The sequence below is a fragment of the Lacerta agilis genome, chromosome 14 (assembly GCF_009819535.1).
Source record: "Lacerta agilis isolate rLacAgi1 chromosome 14, rLacAgi1.pri, whole genome shotgun sequence".
In the NCBI taxonomy this organism is placed as follows: domain Eukaryota; kingdom Metazoa; phylum Chordata; class Lepidosauria; order Squamata; family Lacertidae; genus Lacerta; species Lacerta agilis.
In genome coordinates, this window is record NC_046325.1 from 49,549,436 (window position 1) to 49,565,079 (window position 15,644).

The 15,644-nt window shown below is 43.8% G+C and overlaps 1 protein-coding gene across 2 annotated transcripts in view; it reads right to left on the minus strand.

Moving 5' to 3' along the window:
* The window catches only part of IKZF1 (IKAROS family zinc finger 1), a 72,916-nt gene extending 58,461 nt beyond the window's left edge, over window positions 1-14,455 (minus strand). The window contains exon 1 of one of the 2 annotated variants that reach the window (XM_033170476.1): window positions 14,397-14,455. The gene's annotated coding sequence lies outside the window, so the exon portion shown is untranslated. Of the gene's footprint in view, window positions 1-13,932; window positions 13,956-14,396 lie in introns of those variants that run through there. The other variant, XM_033170477.1, reaches the window with a different exon arrangement.
* Window positions 14,456-15,644: the final 1,189 nt, after the last annotated feature.

Here is a 15,644-nt window from a genome sequence, read left to right on the forward strand (position 1 = left end):
TGCTGCTGCATCTTCCCTCATTTGTCTTCTGACATACCAGGTTCCTGTCTCTAGCATGCTTTCCCCACACCCAACACTCCGCAGGCCCTGGCTGCAATTTTATTTCACCCTTTTCTTTCAGGCACCCATCATGGCTGCTGAGCTAGCTTTTCCTAGAAAGTGGTAGAGCCAGTCACTCCCAGGGCTCCATTCCACTCTGAAACGTGCACATCTACATCTTAAAGGGGGTCACCGCAGACCCACATCAGGATTGTCCCCCAACATGCTTCCCTCACGCTTGATCTAGAGGCTGCAGTTCGTGCAGGATGCTGCAGCACAATTGCTGACAGGAGTGAGGCTTTGCCAGCATATTGCACCTGTGCTCAGAGATCTCCACTGGTTGCCAATTTGCTAGCGCTGTTACTATACAAAGCCCTTAACAACTTGGGACCAGTTCGCCTATGAAATTGCCTTTCCCTACATTTTCCCACTTGACCGCTTCAATCGGTGGAGTTCGCACTGCTACAGGTGCCACGTGATACCCGTTCCGCATTTGTAAGAACTCAGTCATTTCGTGTGACAGCACCTGCCCTTTGGAACTCCCTGCCTATTGATATCGAGCAGGCACCTTCACTGTACTGTTTTTGATGCCTGCTAAAAACATTCCGGTTTAGACAAGCCTGCCCAGATGCTTAGAAATGCTGGTAGGAATTTTGATGTTTTAGCATTTTAACATTTTGTATGATTTAAAATAATTGTTTTCTATTTCCTTGATTCTATCGTTTTATCTTTTTACAATCAAGCGGCATATAAATTTTCTGAAATAAATAAATAATAAACAATGGAAAAAGATGCTTCTGCATGTTGGCTGCCCACTCCAGCCTCAGGAACCCCCTTCCTGTCGGGGGCTGAAATGCTCCGCACGCAGCTTGGCTGAGATTGAGAGGGTTGTTGTGCCATTTCCATCCCAGGCCCTGGGCTGTGAGGAGCTTTGCTTCCCAGGAAGAGGAGGCAGTGAGTGGCAGCAGCTGTGAGGAGGGCAGCGAGAAGGAAAGGAAAAAGAGCGCCCATCAGTCACCTGCTCAAGGTAGACATGGTGCTTCAGAAGAATGACAGGGGGACAGCAGAAGAATTTATCATGGTATTTGACAGGGGAACGGACTCCCTCGGGAGGTGGGGGACGCATCTTCCTTGGAGGTTTTTAAGCAGAGGCTGGATGGCCATCTGCAGGATCAGGCCAATGGCCCATCCAGTCCAGCACCTGTTCTCACAGTCTCTCCCCCCCCCCACCTCCCAGTGCCTGTGGGAAACCAGGGAGCAGAACAGGACCCCTCCTGAGGTTTCCAGCGACTGGTGTGGAGAAGCCTTGCTGCCTGCAAGTGCCGCATGGTGGGCAGCCCTTGGCACAAGCTACACAATGCGTGTGGCCTCCTTCACTCCCAAAATTTGGGCATTTAAGGCAAAGGTTTGATGCCAGACCCTCAGAATGCTCAGCTTGTTTTACCAGGGTTCCTGGTGGCTGGGAGGCCTCTGAGCATGTTCAGCCGAGTGCACACAGAATTTCCCTTCAGATCTTTGCACTGAATGCACAAAGGTCAGGAATGGGTGTGTGTGTTGGGGATGGTGCCTGGGCAGGTGCCCCTACAGAGTTTAGTGCACTTTGAGCTCATGCATGCACCATCAGGCTCCAAGCCTTCTTCTTGGGGGAGCCGGAATCATATGCAGGTGACTTTCAGGTTGGCTTCTGCTCTCAGCTTTGAGCTGTCACTCTGCTCCACTCATCAGACTCTACCATGAGGAATATGCAGACTGTTAGGGCCTGCACCTCAGCAGACGTGACTTCCTAATTTTACACAAGATTTATAAACTACAAATAAAAGAAAGAAAGAAACACTCTCTAAGCACAGGTAGGTAGCCGTGTTGGTCTGCCATAGTCAAAACAAAATAAAAAATAATAAAAATCCTTCCAGTAGCACCTTAGAGACCAACTAAGTTTGCTTTTGTGTGCATGCACACTTCTTCAGATACACAAAAGCTCACACCAAGAACAAACTTAGTTGGTCTCTAAGGTGCTACTGGAAGGAATTTTATTATTTTATTTTGACCCTCTAAGCAGTTTATGTAAAATAGTATGAAATATTCATTAAAAATACCGATAAAATCTACAGACTTTAAAAACAAGGAGACATAATGAAGTTGTTAAAACATATGCTGGCCTAAGGAGGAGTCCCAGGTGCTGCCACATTAAAAGGCTGGTTCCTTGTACATGTGGAGCAAACTGCCAGTTCCATAGACCAAAGTGGTTGTGTGTATTTAGGGCTAAATGTAGGACTGCTGGCTACCCTGCTATTATGGGAAACCGCTTCTGCAGCTCTAATTTCTAGTGTCTTCCGGCCCCATCACCATTTTCATTCTCTTCCAAGCAATTGATAAAAACCTCTTATCACACAGTTGTTTGACAAAAGTAACCAAGCTTGACTTGTGCTCCAAAATTTCCACCAACATCTCCATGCAAGTTATTCCAGGCTAGCAATCAGTGGGGAATAAACTGTATTTGATGGGGAAAGTACATTCTGCTCAGGGCCAAGTCCCATTTTTTAAAGTCCTGTTGATTCCCATGGGGCAAGTGCTTTCTCTTTGAAATCACGGGACTTAAAAATAACTAAAATACTATATATTCAAAGCTCTGGTGACAGCAAAGTGTATTCTACTACTCATGGTATTTGACAGTGGAACAGCCTCCCTCGGGAGGGGCACTCTCCTTCCTTGGAGGTTTTACAGCAGATGGTCATCTGTCTTGGATTCTTTAGCTGAGATTCCTGCACTGTAGGGGGCTGGACTAGATGACCCTTGGAGTCCCTTCCAATGCTACCCTTCTAGGATTCTATGAATAAATCCCTAGGCTCTGGTGGTTTTACTACTCAGTGCTCCCCCCTCCAAGGTTTCTTTATGGATTTTTTTAGTACAAGTATCACAGGTATGTAATAGTGCTGATACAAAAATTTAGGCACATCCAATGGTTATAACACGTCAAAAAACCATTTGCCTGAAATCGGCAGCAACCTTCCTCTTGCCCTACCTCTTTCCCAGGACCCTTGGGGCACACAGGGGAGAGAAAGCTTGCATGCTGTGCTTAGGTGCTCCAGAAAGGGAGCTAGATCTTTAACTGTCCTGTGATCTTAGGATGAAGGGCAGAACAACAACAACAACAAAAACAACAACAACAACAACAACAACAATCGTTCTAGGTAGAAAGAGATCTTGTTACAAGGTAAGACTACAAGCTACTTATGATGGGTTTGCTAACAGACTGAAATGGATAACTTTCAAGTATGTCCATCCAGACAAGACTGGCTTTCTCCCAGCCCACCAAATAGATGACATTATTAGGAATTCAGTAAGTAAAGTAAACTTCTGCAAAGTTAATGGCCACACCCCCATTGCGGTCTTTGTGTTTGGTATTTTATGAAGCCTTTGACTACACAGAGGGTTCATATTTGATTAAAGTAGTGAAGAAGGTGGAATCTGGAGCAAAATTCACTCGTGCATTGTGTTGAGGGGGAATCTATGGAACATCTATGGTAAAAATCAGGATGAACGATCTGGATTCAAAATAAATCAATCTAAACCATGCAACAAACCTTTTCACAAAATTTGGGGCACATTTAAAGAGTGGTGAGGTGGTGGGGATGATTCAGATTGACAAAAGTTAAGTAGTGTTGTTCTTTCAATGGGAAAGATTTAAGCACTTTGTGCCTAAGAAATTTGCAACGTACTGTATTGCCTGAATTTGAACAACAGGTGGACTGCTAAACCTGCCTGCCCCAAGTCTGTGTTTAAACTGTCTCACTTTATTCAATGGGATTTACTGTAACTGTGCTTAGCTGTGCAGTCTGAGGCTGCAATCTTAGGCCAGCTTCATTGGGATTGAGCCGCACTGAAGATCCACAGTAATACTGTACCAGCAAATTGTTTCTCTTCCGCAACTTAGTAGGGCAACACTTTGATTTAAAATGATTCAAATGAGAAATAAATTACAGTATTTAAACCTTAGATGAATGATAATATTTTTGGTTTGTTTTCCTTTTATAGTGATAGCTTTGCCTCCATGAAAAATGAACAGACATGGACAATGCCTGGCTGCTCTGGCCCCACCAGGGACTGGAGCCTTTAACCCTCGGCAGGACATCTACCTAGCTGAACTCTGCCTGCCATCAATGTATGGTTGACTACCGGGTCATGCTAATGCCATCTCCCACGGAAAGGTAGCCTAACAAACTTTCTGTAAGAAAAATGTCAAAGTTAATTAGAGGCGGGGAGGGGACTTGCACCTAAATCTCCCCTCTACCCAGGAATGTAAATTTACCTAACTTCCTGGTTTTCATTTGCCTTATTTTTCTGAGTGATCTTTAATTTCCTTTTATTAGACTGTTATGAAACTGTCAAGGCAAGCAGGTATGTGTGTCCTCTCATCTGGTTGCCCCATCTCAAAAAAGAGCATCACAGACCTAGAAAGGGGCAACCAAAATGATAAACACGGATCACCCAAAGAAACTAAAGAAAAGGAAGACTGACACACATCACACAAGAAGCATGTGGAATTCGTTGTCAGAAGATTGGGGGGGGGTGCTCATTAGCTTACTTAGCTTTAAAGAAGAATTAGACACTTATTTATTGGGAACTAGGTCTATCAGTGGTGATCAGCTATACTCGAGAAATAGAACTTCCACCTTCAGAGGCAATAAACCTTGAATATCACACGCTAGGACCAAACTCGGAGCTGGACCGTTGCCTTCATTCCCTGCTGCAGACTTCTCCAGAACCTAGGCCTGGTTGCTGCTTGAAGCAGAATGGTGGACTCGGTGCACCCATGGCCTGATCCAACAGCACTTTTTCAACTCTTACATAAAAAACGCACACATAGTTTTCCTTGAACTGAAAATGTAGTTTATTCTGGATGAATGTATTGGATATCCTTGTCCAAAATTGCAAACAGGCTTTAATTAAAAGTGTTCAATATCTCCACCACCAGCTCATAATTAACTTTATTATGGGGATTTAATAAAGTAGACCTCTCAATTCCTATGTAAGATGCTACTTTAGAACCATTTTAATTCTATTTTTAATTTCCTCTCTAGCAGACCACAAATAATAACTAACGAAAAGGTCCATTTCTAGAAACAAAACCCGCAAAACATAAAGGCTTTCTCTCATTTCTATTAAGCTTGTTCCCCATCCCCCAGGACTATCAAGATGTGTAAGAAACAAAGTTAATTTGTTAAGACCAATTCATTTCCTCCTTTTCTCTGTTGGCACATCTATATGTAACTTTTCTATAGAAAAACAATGTTTAGCCATTGTTTCTACCATAGCTACTTATAGGAATTTGCTGTTGGTTACATGTATTCTGCCTAAGGGACCTGCACACTAGGTGAGGGCGGCCCCTTTCCCTTTGCAAACAACATGCAACTAAAGCCACAATCCTCTGCATATCACCAAAGGTACTCCCAAGCAATCCATACAGGAATAGGCCACAAACCTGAAGCATTTATATGCCTGGTTTTTTTTAAAAAAAGAAAACAAATTACTAAAATAAAGAAGAAATTAATTGTGAACACACATAAAATAATTTACAGGAAATGCAATATAATTAGGCCTATATATATATATTTGTAGTCATCTGTCATCACAGCACTTCAATTCTAGCAAGAGTAACTAATAGATCGTTTATTAAGAACACTTCCTTCATGTCAGGCCAATTTATATCAATATATGTGATAAAAGAAGGTAAATAGTCTCTTCGTAATAATTTTAAACCTCTCCTCCCTTGCTTTCACTTCTCTGTGTTTGAAATTCTGCAAAGGGGGTCGGGAGGAAGCTTCATTCTTGATGCAAATGCTACAGAAATACCTAAGAGTCAGAGGTACAGACCCTGTGGCAAGTCAGGCACAACCAACCCCACTGAAATGAATGGGCCTAAATCTGCATGGGATTGCAGCCCTGGGATTGCAGAGGTCAGCAATGTATGGACATCATGGACATATTCTGCTTCATTTGAACCCAAGTAGTAAGGGCAGTATCATACCAAACCAGCTGACCAGAAGCAAGAGAGTACAGGACAGGGATCTTGGTATCTTGAACAGCTGGAGATGGGGTTTTGACAGAGGCCACCTTTCTCTTCCCCGTGTGACGAGATGTATTGGCCAAAATCCTCTTTTCAGTAACATAAATTGGTACAGGGCCTCTGTCCCGCTTTCCATTTGGTCACCTTGTACAAAACCTACATATACCATGATCAGGAAAAGCAAAATACTAAGTGATATTGAATGCTATGGCTGGTATCCCAACTAAGTCATACTCAGCTAAGCCTCTCTTTTTTTCAGTAGCTCTGCGGATGACTAACATTGGCCAACACTCTCTATTTATTGAACTTGCCAATACAAAATAGAAAGAACAGGCTCCAGCGTGCTCCTTACCGTAGCTCAAAGACACAAAATAGGAATATTTGGCTCACAAATGGATAGGATGGTGTGGAATGGAAAGAAGACACTCAATAGTTTACTATAATAACTCAAGACTTAAAGAATAAAATACTGAGATGAGGACAAGAGTCTTCTGTCTATTTGTTTTGTTCAGTTCCAAGATGTTTTAGGAGCTGTATTCATTAATTCTGACATTGCTTCCTCATTTTTCTTGGACTGTTCAAGGCATTTCAAGTGACAAAGGATTCCATCGACTTGAAATGCTGGACACATTTTCGCACCTCACGTAGATAGGCAAAAGGATTCCGAAAATGCCTCCAATCAACATATTGTTCACCTGCTCAGCTTCTTCCAGTTTGCTTACTTGAGTATCTGACAGCCCTTGTGTGCTGCTGACTCCAGTTTTAAACGAGTGACATCCCATTAATTTCAATGGGGCAGATTAAAATGATTAATGCAGTTGCCGCTGACCTGGCGTTACACGGACAGTCCTTTTCACTGTTTCAATTTGCAACTTTCCCCCCTTCTCCATGGAGAAGGGATTCGCTGTTGATAAGGGAAGAGAAAGAAAAACTACTCTTTTTTATTTCCCCCTCCCCCGCCTTACATTAAGCTACTTAAACTTTTGCTTGCATTCCTCGTGGATCGCTTTAGCTGTCGGGTGCTTCTGTTTTGAACAATGCAAGCAGCAACCTCAGTCCAGCAGCTGATTCTGCAAAGCACCCCTTCCTGAGGCCGTTCCACGGGGTCTGTGCTGGTGCCAGTGTTACAAAGAGCAACTCTTGCCTGGCCACCTGTGGCAGTTAGAATCATAGAATCACAGAGTTGGAAGAGACCACAAGGGCCATCCAGTCCAACCCCCTGCCAAGCAGGATTTCCTCCAGGTGACCAACAGAAGCCTTCCAAAAAATGGCTTCCTTTCTCTCTGGGCTGCTGGTGTTGCCACAAATGCCCAAGGTGAGCAAGTTATAGATAGGTAGCCTAGTGAAAGTAATGTAGGTGATTGACTTTGGAGGTCACGTGTAAAAAGTGGTAATATCACGTGATTCCCAAATAGTGAGTCAAGAAGACCAAGATATGTGCTTATGGGAGCTATATATTTCTGAACTGATATATCCAGTGTAGAGGACCACACAGCAAAAAAGGGGGGGAAGGGCAAACTATTGTCCTGAGCCCTAAGGTTGTCTCAGTAAAATCCTACAGAACCAGCAACACATATTCATGCAACTGTTACGTTTTTATTTGACAGCAGGTGCCATATGCCAGTTTATGGGCTTCCCAAAGGCATGTGTTTGGCTACTGTGAGGGACAGGTGCTGGACCAGAGAGGCCTTTTGTAGATAGCCACTCACCTGGTCTACTGGTCAGTCAGAGTTTCCTTCAGGCAACTAAAGAGGAAGTTTCAAAAAGACTATTTTGTCCTGTGCCCCACCTTTCTGGAAATGACACTCTCGTGCACCTCTTTCCATATAAATAGACACAAACACACACACTTTTCTGATGAAGAAAAGAGTAGCACACTGAGTGAGCGAGCTGGTAATGTTTGCAGACCTCTTGACAAGTCTTCCCTAAACACAGAAGGGGATCCTCCAAAAGCACCATCCGTTTCACAGCCAATGCTTTTACACAATATCCAGTGCGGCCTGGATCCACTTGACCAAGCCAGTCACACAACATAATTTTCGTGGCACTTGTATGCATGCAGTAAAAAAAGAATATTCCTATCACTCTTATTTCCTTTGGCTGGCTGTGCCCAAAAAAATCTTATTGGCTCAGCATTTGTTGAACTGAATGGGTGACCAGCTAAGACTCATCATTTGAATACATCTCATCACCCAACCCATGCTTGGCCTGGCTAAGGCAGATTTGGGTTACAATCTGTTCTGTATGAAAATGTCCTAGAAATACCTGTTTCCTTTTAGAACATAATGCGCACATGCCTTGAACAGGTGGGCCACACAAGCCACAGGACTACTTGCCTCATGTAATTAGCTAGCCATTGCACTGGCAATCTGTTAAAGAGGTTTTGCATCAGGTTTACCTGTCTCTAATGAGATTCATGCTTTTATTTGCAAACTTCCACATCATTAGTGTTTGAAAGGATCAACCCTGGGACTTGTGTGTGTGTGTGTACACACTCACATATCTAGTTCTTCCCCTAAATGTTCTTTTCTTAGGTCCTGGGAGGAAGATGTCTCAGGGTCTCTGGAGCACCATGAACCTCCCTCTCTGTGGGCAGAGAGAGATCTTCTTTGGAGGTCCTACTTTGATCAGCATTGAAAAGGTCCACTGCTGTGGCTTTCCTAATGGTGGTAATCTGCAGGTGGCAAAGGCATTCTGAAGCATCTTGGGGGAAGCTTTGGATCCCTCCACAGATATTCCCTTTTCCCCTTTACCACCTGTGGAGAGCCAACAGTGGGACAGCCAGGGCAATGGGCCTTCCCTTGTTCCTTGAGGAAGGAGGGGAGGGAACTATGCCATCCCTGAAGCTGATGTGGATATCTTCTCTCCCATTGGAATTGGTGGGAGAGAACATTTTAAAAAGAAGGATACTGCAAGAAAAAAGGGGGGGCTGGAGGAAAAGCCATTCCTCATCTATCTTCCTTTGTGACTGCTGTGAGCCTAGAAGGCCTTCGGAAGTGGTGGTTTCCCTGACATGGACCCGTCCCACCCTGCCACCTGACCTCCCTAGGAATCTCTGCAAGTCAGCAAAGAGTAAGGTTGAAATGTGATTGCAAGCCGTAGCTGCTAACTTGGCATAACTAATGTTGAACCACGTCCTGCTTAGTACTATTTAGGAATTAAATTTTAGCTTGGATCTCCTGCCCTTTACCAATATGAAATTATTCTAAATGTAAACAAAGGTATGGCAATATCTTGTAACCTATACTTACAGTGATTGGCTTTGCAAAATAGGAGGACTCAAGCCTTTTTGATTAGGATGTAAGCATACAACTTCAAATTCTGTAGTGAATAGAGTGGTGGATATGGGCGTGGGAAACTCAGGATTCAAATCCCCACCCAGCCATCGCTTGCTGGCTATTAACCAAAATGGTCAAATGACCTTCCAGGTTCAGAAGCAGTATACCTACCCCCAGGTGCCATATGTGTGGGACATACAACAGGGGAAGCATGTGTCTGCCTTCCTACATCTCGGGTGCATTTGCCAAACCATTGGAAACAAAATGATGGCCCTTTGACATGACCTAGCATGGCTCCGCAACCTTGGGCCACACACACACACACACACACACACACCCCGGGTTGCTGCAAGGCTAAAATGCTATTCTAAGCTCTTTGTATTAAGGGTTGGATACCAATATAAAAATAAATTAAATATCAGCAAAGGAAAATAAATAGCTTTTATTGCACTTACTAACATAAACAGAACTGTAAAGGTCCACCCCTGCTGATGAAGCGTGCAAGCCTATGCGTGCCTACTCATAAGTAAAACACACGTAATTCAATTGAACTTACTCCCAGGAAGGTGGATATAGGATTGCAAATAAAGTTGGCCATTTCTGCTCTAGACTACAACTGTAAGTAGCTTGTGTCCATCAAAATATATCTGCAGATATAGCTGAGTCTGAAGCTTCTGTTTATTTCCTGAAAATAGCCTGCTTTCAAACATTACGAATCCAATTCTCCCATCACCACAAATTTCAAAACCGTTTCTACTGGACTACAGATTATTTCAACTTTTTAAAAAGCAACAACACTCGCCCACACCAAATGTTAGGGGGGCAGGCTTCATGGGGGGGGGGGGAGGCAGAACCTCAGTTTGTGAAGTATTTTTGTAGATTTACTTGACTTGGCCATGCCCATGTTGATGCACAGCATTGCAGTTTATGGCAGGTGCATCACGCACATGCGGAAACATTCAAAGCTAGTCCAATAATATGTGGCAAGTGCTCAGTTATATCTTTATCCCCACTACAACTTCACTACATGCAATAATAAACCAACTTCCCATTTCTTAACGCATTTGCTGGGGTTGGGTGGAAAGTTCCCTCTGATTCAAAACTTTATTTGCTGTGTGGGGGGTTTCTTTTTCTTTCTTTTTCTTCTTAAAAATAGTGCCCTCTGGCAAACATCCCAATAAATCTCGGGCAACCTTTTTGTGAGATCCTCCAACAAACAGAGCTGCACTTATCAGGGTGAAGCTGATAGGTTTCAGCTGGTCATCCTGGTGCGAATTTGCACCTCTAATAATTCTTTAGGATTCCACACCTTAACACATTTAAATTGGTAGATTTATCAACCAGATTTAAGGGCACACTTTCTTATTTTTCTTGTTGAATGAAAATGAAAATATGAAAGAAGTTTTCCACCAAAAATGAATAGTAGCTTTTACTAAATTCTAAATTCTCATATTTTCTTCTTTAAAAGAAAAAGTACCTATTTTGAGGTTTCAGTAATATGTAACTCGTGCTTAAAAGCAATGCATTAAAGGCAGGTTGCTAATCAATCAACAGAACATTATTTAATCAATTGACAGATCTAAAAATGTTTAATTGTACCAATTAGAAGTTCATTTATACTGGTACAACAGCAACAGATAATTTTGATGCAGCAATCTTTGAACCTACAAATAGGCAAAAATGTCCTGGCATTGTACATTCCCAAGAAGAATTGTAACATGGTGCTTCTGATTTTGAGAGTTTGCAACTAATTCAAAACCTTAACAATATCAATTGAGTCTTGAAATGTCAAGGTTCAGTTTGACATATTTGGAGAGCTTAGCTTTGTATTAAAATAACCAATGTTACATCATCACTGCAAGTTACTAACTAGCCCATATTAAATGTAAACTATTTTGAGCTGGTAATCTATTTGGTATATTTTCAATTATATAACTAGAAATAGATATAAATTCACTGTCTACAAAGAAGACAGAAATATCTGCCAGTATGCCCTTCACCACTTACTTCAGATTGCAGCTTCTGAAATTGAATAAATTTCCGGAACTCTATTTTTACATGTGGATAATATGAATGCACACTATTTTGAAAGGGTGGGATTCAGTACCTGGTCCTCAAAAATGGATTGTATATTTACAGCCTATATCAGCTTAAAATAAACATTTGTGCCTACCTTGATATAAAACAAACATGTTTCTCTTTCTGACACGGACGCCTGGTCTTAAAAGTCTGAAGGAGCTGCAAAGTGCTTATGAGATACCGTCTAAGCTACTTAAGAAGAAGGTTTACTCAATATGAAACAAAGTGTCCTGAGACCTCTTATTTCCTGTTGATAGTTGGCTAGTTTTTCCGTTTATTTATTTGGTTATTATCAAATAATTATGAGGAAAGAAATGGAACAAATTTACTTGCCTTGTAGGAACAACTGAGAAAATCAAATCAGTCCCTCACTTCAACCTGGGTTCAGTCTTCTGCATAAGGGATCATGTTTGTTCAAAAAGAAGAAATTTGTTTAATAGTGTAGCTCCAAGACCAAAACTGAAAGCATTGCAAAACCTTATTCCTGAATGTTCTGATCAACACTTTTTGTGTATTTTAAAGGTTGATCTCACTTCATCCGATGTAAATCCCATTCACATCCAACTACTGCCGCCTTACTTCCAGTTCATTTCAAGGAGATAGTTAAGCACCTCAAACTGAAAAAATGTTCCAGTGGTGCATACAATCCAGTGCTCTTAAGCACCCTAATTAATGTCTACAATCCATTTATTTAAAATTAATGCAGCTGTTTTCAGTACCTCAGTTATTCACCCCAATCTGATGCACCACCCCCAACTTGATGCTCTTACTGAATTCAGTTAAACATGCTCCAAAGTAGGTGTGCATATGATTCTTTAAAAAAAAAACCACACACACAAACAAACAAACAGTATATCAATGGATTAAATTGTATAGATCAAATGTTTCCTGTTCATGGACTGGTAGAAAAACTTAGCCTTATAAACATTAATAAATTGGGATAACTGGAGAAATTTAGGATATGAACTTCCTAAAATCTTGCCTAGTAAAATGCTTGTTTGGCAAGGCTTGATCTTGTGCTATTTTTTTGGTGCAATCCTATGCTGATTTACTTGTTAAGTTTTAGAGTTTTAATGAGGTTTACTCCATAGTAAGTGTGGTCTAAATGTACGGAGTTTTTTCACTCCTGCTTTTCTAGTGTTTGTCTATGGAAGTAAGGGCAATAGCATATCAGCAGCCATCTTGATGACAAGTGCAGTAAATTTCTTCATTCTTCCTCTTCATTTCTACATGTAAACTTATCAGAAAAGATCTATTGCATAGAACTTTCTATGGAAACTATTTCTACAGTAGGACTACTTTTAGAAAATGACCTTCTGAACCATTTTTTGTTCAGTTCATGGACTTAAAACAATTTTAAGAATGCTAATTTCGTAGCCCACACATGTCCATATAAGTGCCACAGACTCTACATAGCAATGAGCATTTATTTGCAAGTGGCTAATATAGCAACAATAAGGAATAAACTTTCTGGAAACCTTTTTTTAAAATGCTTGTTTTTCTAATGATATTAGAGAGTCTATTTAGCTTTCAAAGGTATTCAGGGGCATGCAAACATGACTTCATTCCTTGAACTGTAATAGTGAAATTTAAAGTGTGATCTAGAAGATCCAAAGTCTATTCCCCCGTATGTTAATCATAGATGATAAGAAAATATATGCTATCCCCTGAATAAAACTTACATATCTAACCTAGTTTTCTGACAACTGCCAAACTTGTCTGCTGTGTCTTGTAAGTCTTGGATTACTATTACAACTACTGTACTTAACTTCAACACATAAATTTAAAGATTCCTTTAAAGTGTATATATTTAGATTCCAGTTAACATAGTCTTGTTCTCTGGATGTTATGCTGGGCCACATAAGGAAACTTTTTTTTTACTGGTGGGATAAACTTCCACAGCCTCAGTTACATCTGATAAAGTAGACTCTTGCTTACAAAACTCATGCTATGGTGAATTTGGTAGCCTTCGGAGTGTCTCAAGCCTGTTCCCTCTGCTCCATGGGGCTACTGGGGCTCCCATTTGCAAACGTTGAGGGGATGTCAATCATCACCGAGTCCCCGGCTTTGGATCTTTCAGTGAACATCTATGGCACTTTCCCCCCAATTTTTTTTTACATATTTATGAAAATTAATAGAAATTACATTGGATTCTTCCTCCCCACTTCTTTAGGGGGTGGTTGCCAATAATAATAATCTCATGAAATTATTGTAACACATTTATTCATAAAACGACAGTCCAGTTTTCTTCACAACAGCCTACTAACATTCAAAGCCCACCGAGTTGTCTCCCCAGCCTGCTGCGTTGCCTCGGAGCTCTGCTTGTCGTTTATTCCTCCACACCTGAACCACTTTCAGAAACTGGGGGTCGGGGAGGGGGAGAGAAGGGGAGCAAAGCCTTGCCTCCTTTGGGCAGATCACCATCGAATCCATGGACTATGAATGGATCGATCGTTAGACAGATCTAATCACCTCTCAGACCAGAAAAACAAACTTAGCAGGCAGCTCCTGAAGTTTAGAGGCGCGGAAGTCTCTGTACAAAGTTGCCCGCTGGTTTCCTTTAACTCGACAGCCAGGATCGCGCGCACTTTGCCCGCTGCCTCGGGCGCTCTGCGCGCGCTCTTTCCAGCGGGCAGCTCCGGGCAGCCCGAGGAAGGGCCGGCCACTCGCTCCCCGGCGGAGTTGGCGCTGCTTTTCCCGACCACAACTTTTCTCTCCTGAAAAAGTTTGCTGCCGCGACGGACAGAAGGGGGGAAAGAGAGAAAGAGAGAGAGAGAGAGAGAGAGAGAGGAGAGAGAGAGAGAGGAGAGAGAGAGAGAGAGAGAGAGGGGGGGGGGGGGGAAAGAGCGCAAGCGAGCGCGCCCGCGGAGCTCTCCCGCAGGGGCCGGGAAGGCAGCGCGCGGGCGGCCGGGGCGCGCCGCGAGGCGAGACGGTACCTGCTCCGGGCGCGGCGGGATGTCGGCGGCTCGCGGGGCCGAGCTCTCGGTGTGGCAGCAGCGCGCCCGCAGGCAGCTCGGCTCCGTCGGCGCCCCAGCCCACTTCCGCCCGCCAAGGCAGCATCGCGGCGGCAGCGGCGCCCGGGAGCGCCCAACCTTCTCCCTCGCCGGCGGTGCCGAAAGCGCGCCGCGCTCGCCCAGCCCGTCAGCTGACGAGGAAACACCCCCGCCGCCGCCGCCGCCGGGCCGGCCGGGGAGGGGCGCACCTGGGCAGAGACAACCTGGCCCACGAGGAGGAGGCGCCGGCTGGCTGCCCCTCTGCCCTCCCCTCGGAGCGCCAGGTTCGCCTTCTTGTTGGACGTGCGCTCTCCGCGCGCAAAGCGCCCCAGAAGAAAACACACCTGGCTGCTTTGCTGGGCAGAAACTGGGGCGGCCCTTGGGGTTCAGGCGGCAGGGCCACCTCAGATTTAGACACCGCTTGCTCGCAGCGGGGAAACCTCCAAGGGGCTTCCATTTGATTTCTTTTTTTAGAAAAACCTAAAACATTTGCAGCTATGATTTAAAACATGCGGAGAGTTGAGAACCGTGACAGAGCAGACTAAAACAAAATGAAAACACCTGCAGACATTGCAAGCAATCGGGTAGGCTTCCCCACAGGAGAATGTCTGGAGCAGGTCAGAAAAGAGGAGGCGGGAGGCGCCCACTTGCTGTCCGGAGAGGCAGGGAGTTCCAAAGTGTCGGTGGTGCCACACTAAAAGGATGGCGTTTTTCTCACTATCCCTCCTCATCTTGCACCCCTTATCACAGCTATATTTACTTGGAAAGGACGCCCTGGTCTTCAGCACAGTTACACTGTGTTGGGTAAAGGTAAAGGTAAAGGGACCCCTGAACCATTAGGTCCAGTCACGGAGGACTCTGGGGTTGCGACGCTCATCTCACGTTACTGGCCGAGGGAACCAGCATACAGCTTCCGGGTCATGTGGCCAGCATGACTAAGCCGCTTCTGGCGAACCAGAGCAGCGCACAGAAACGCTGTTTACCTTCCCTCTGGAGCGGTACCTATTTATCTACTTGCACTTTGACATGCTTTCAAACTGCTAGGTGGGCAGGAGCTAGGTCTGAGCAACAGGAGCTTACCCCGCCATGGGGATTTGAACTGCTGACCTTCTGATTGGCAAGCCCTAGGCTCTGTGGTTTAACCCGGCCACAGCGCCACCAGTGTCCCAGTTATACTGTGTTATTCAGAAG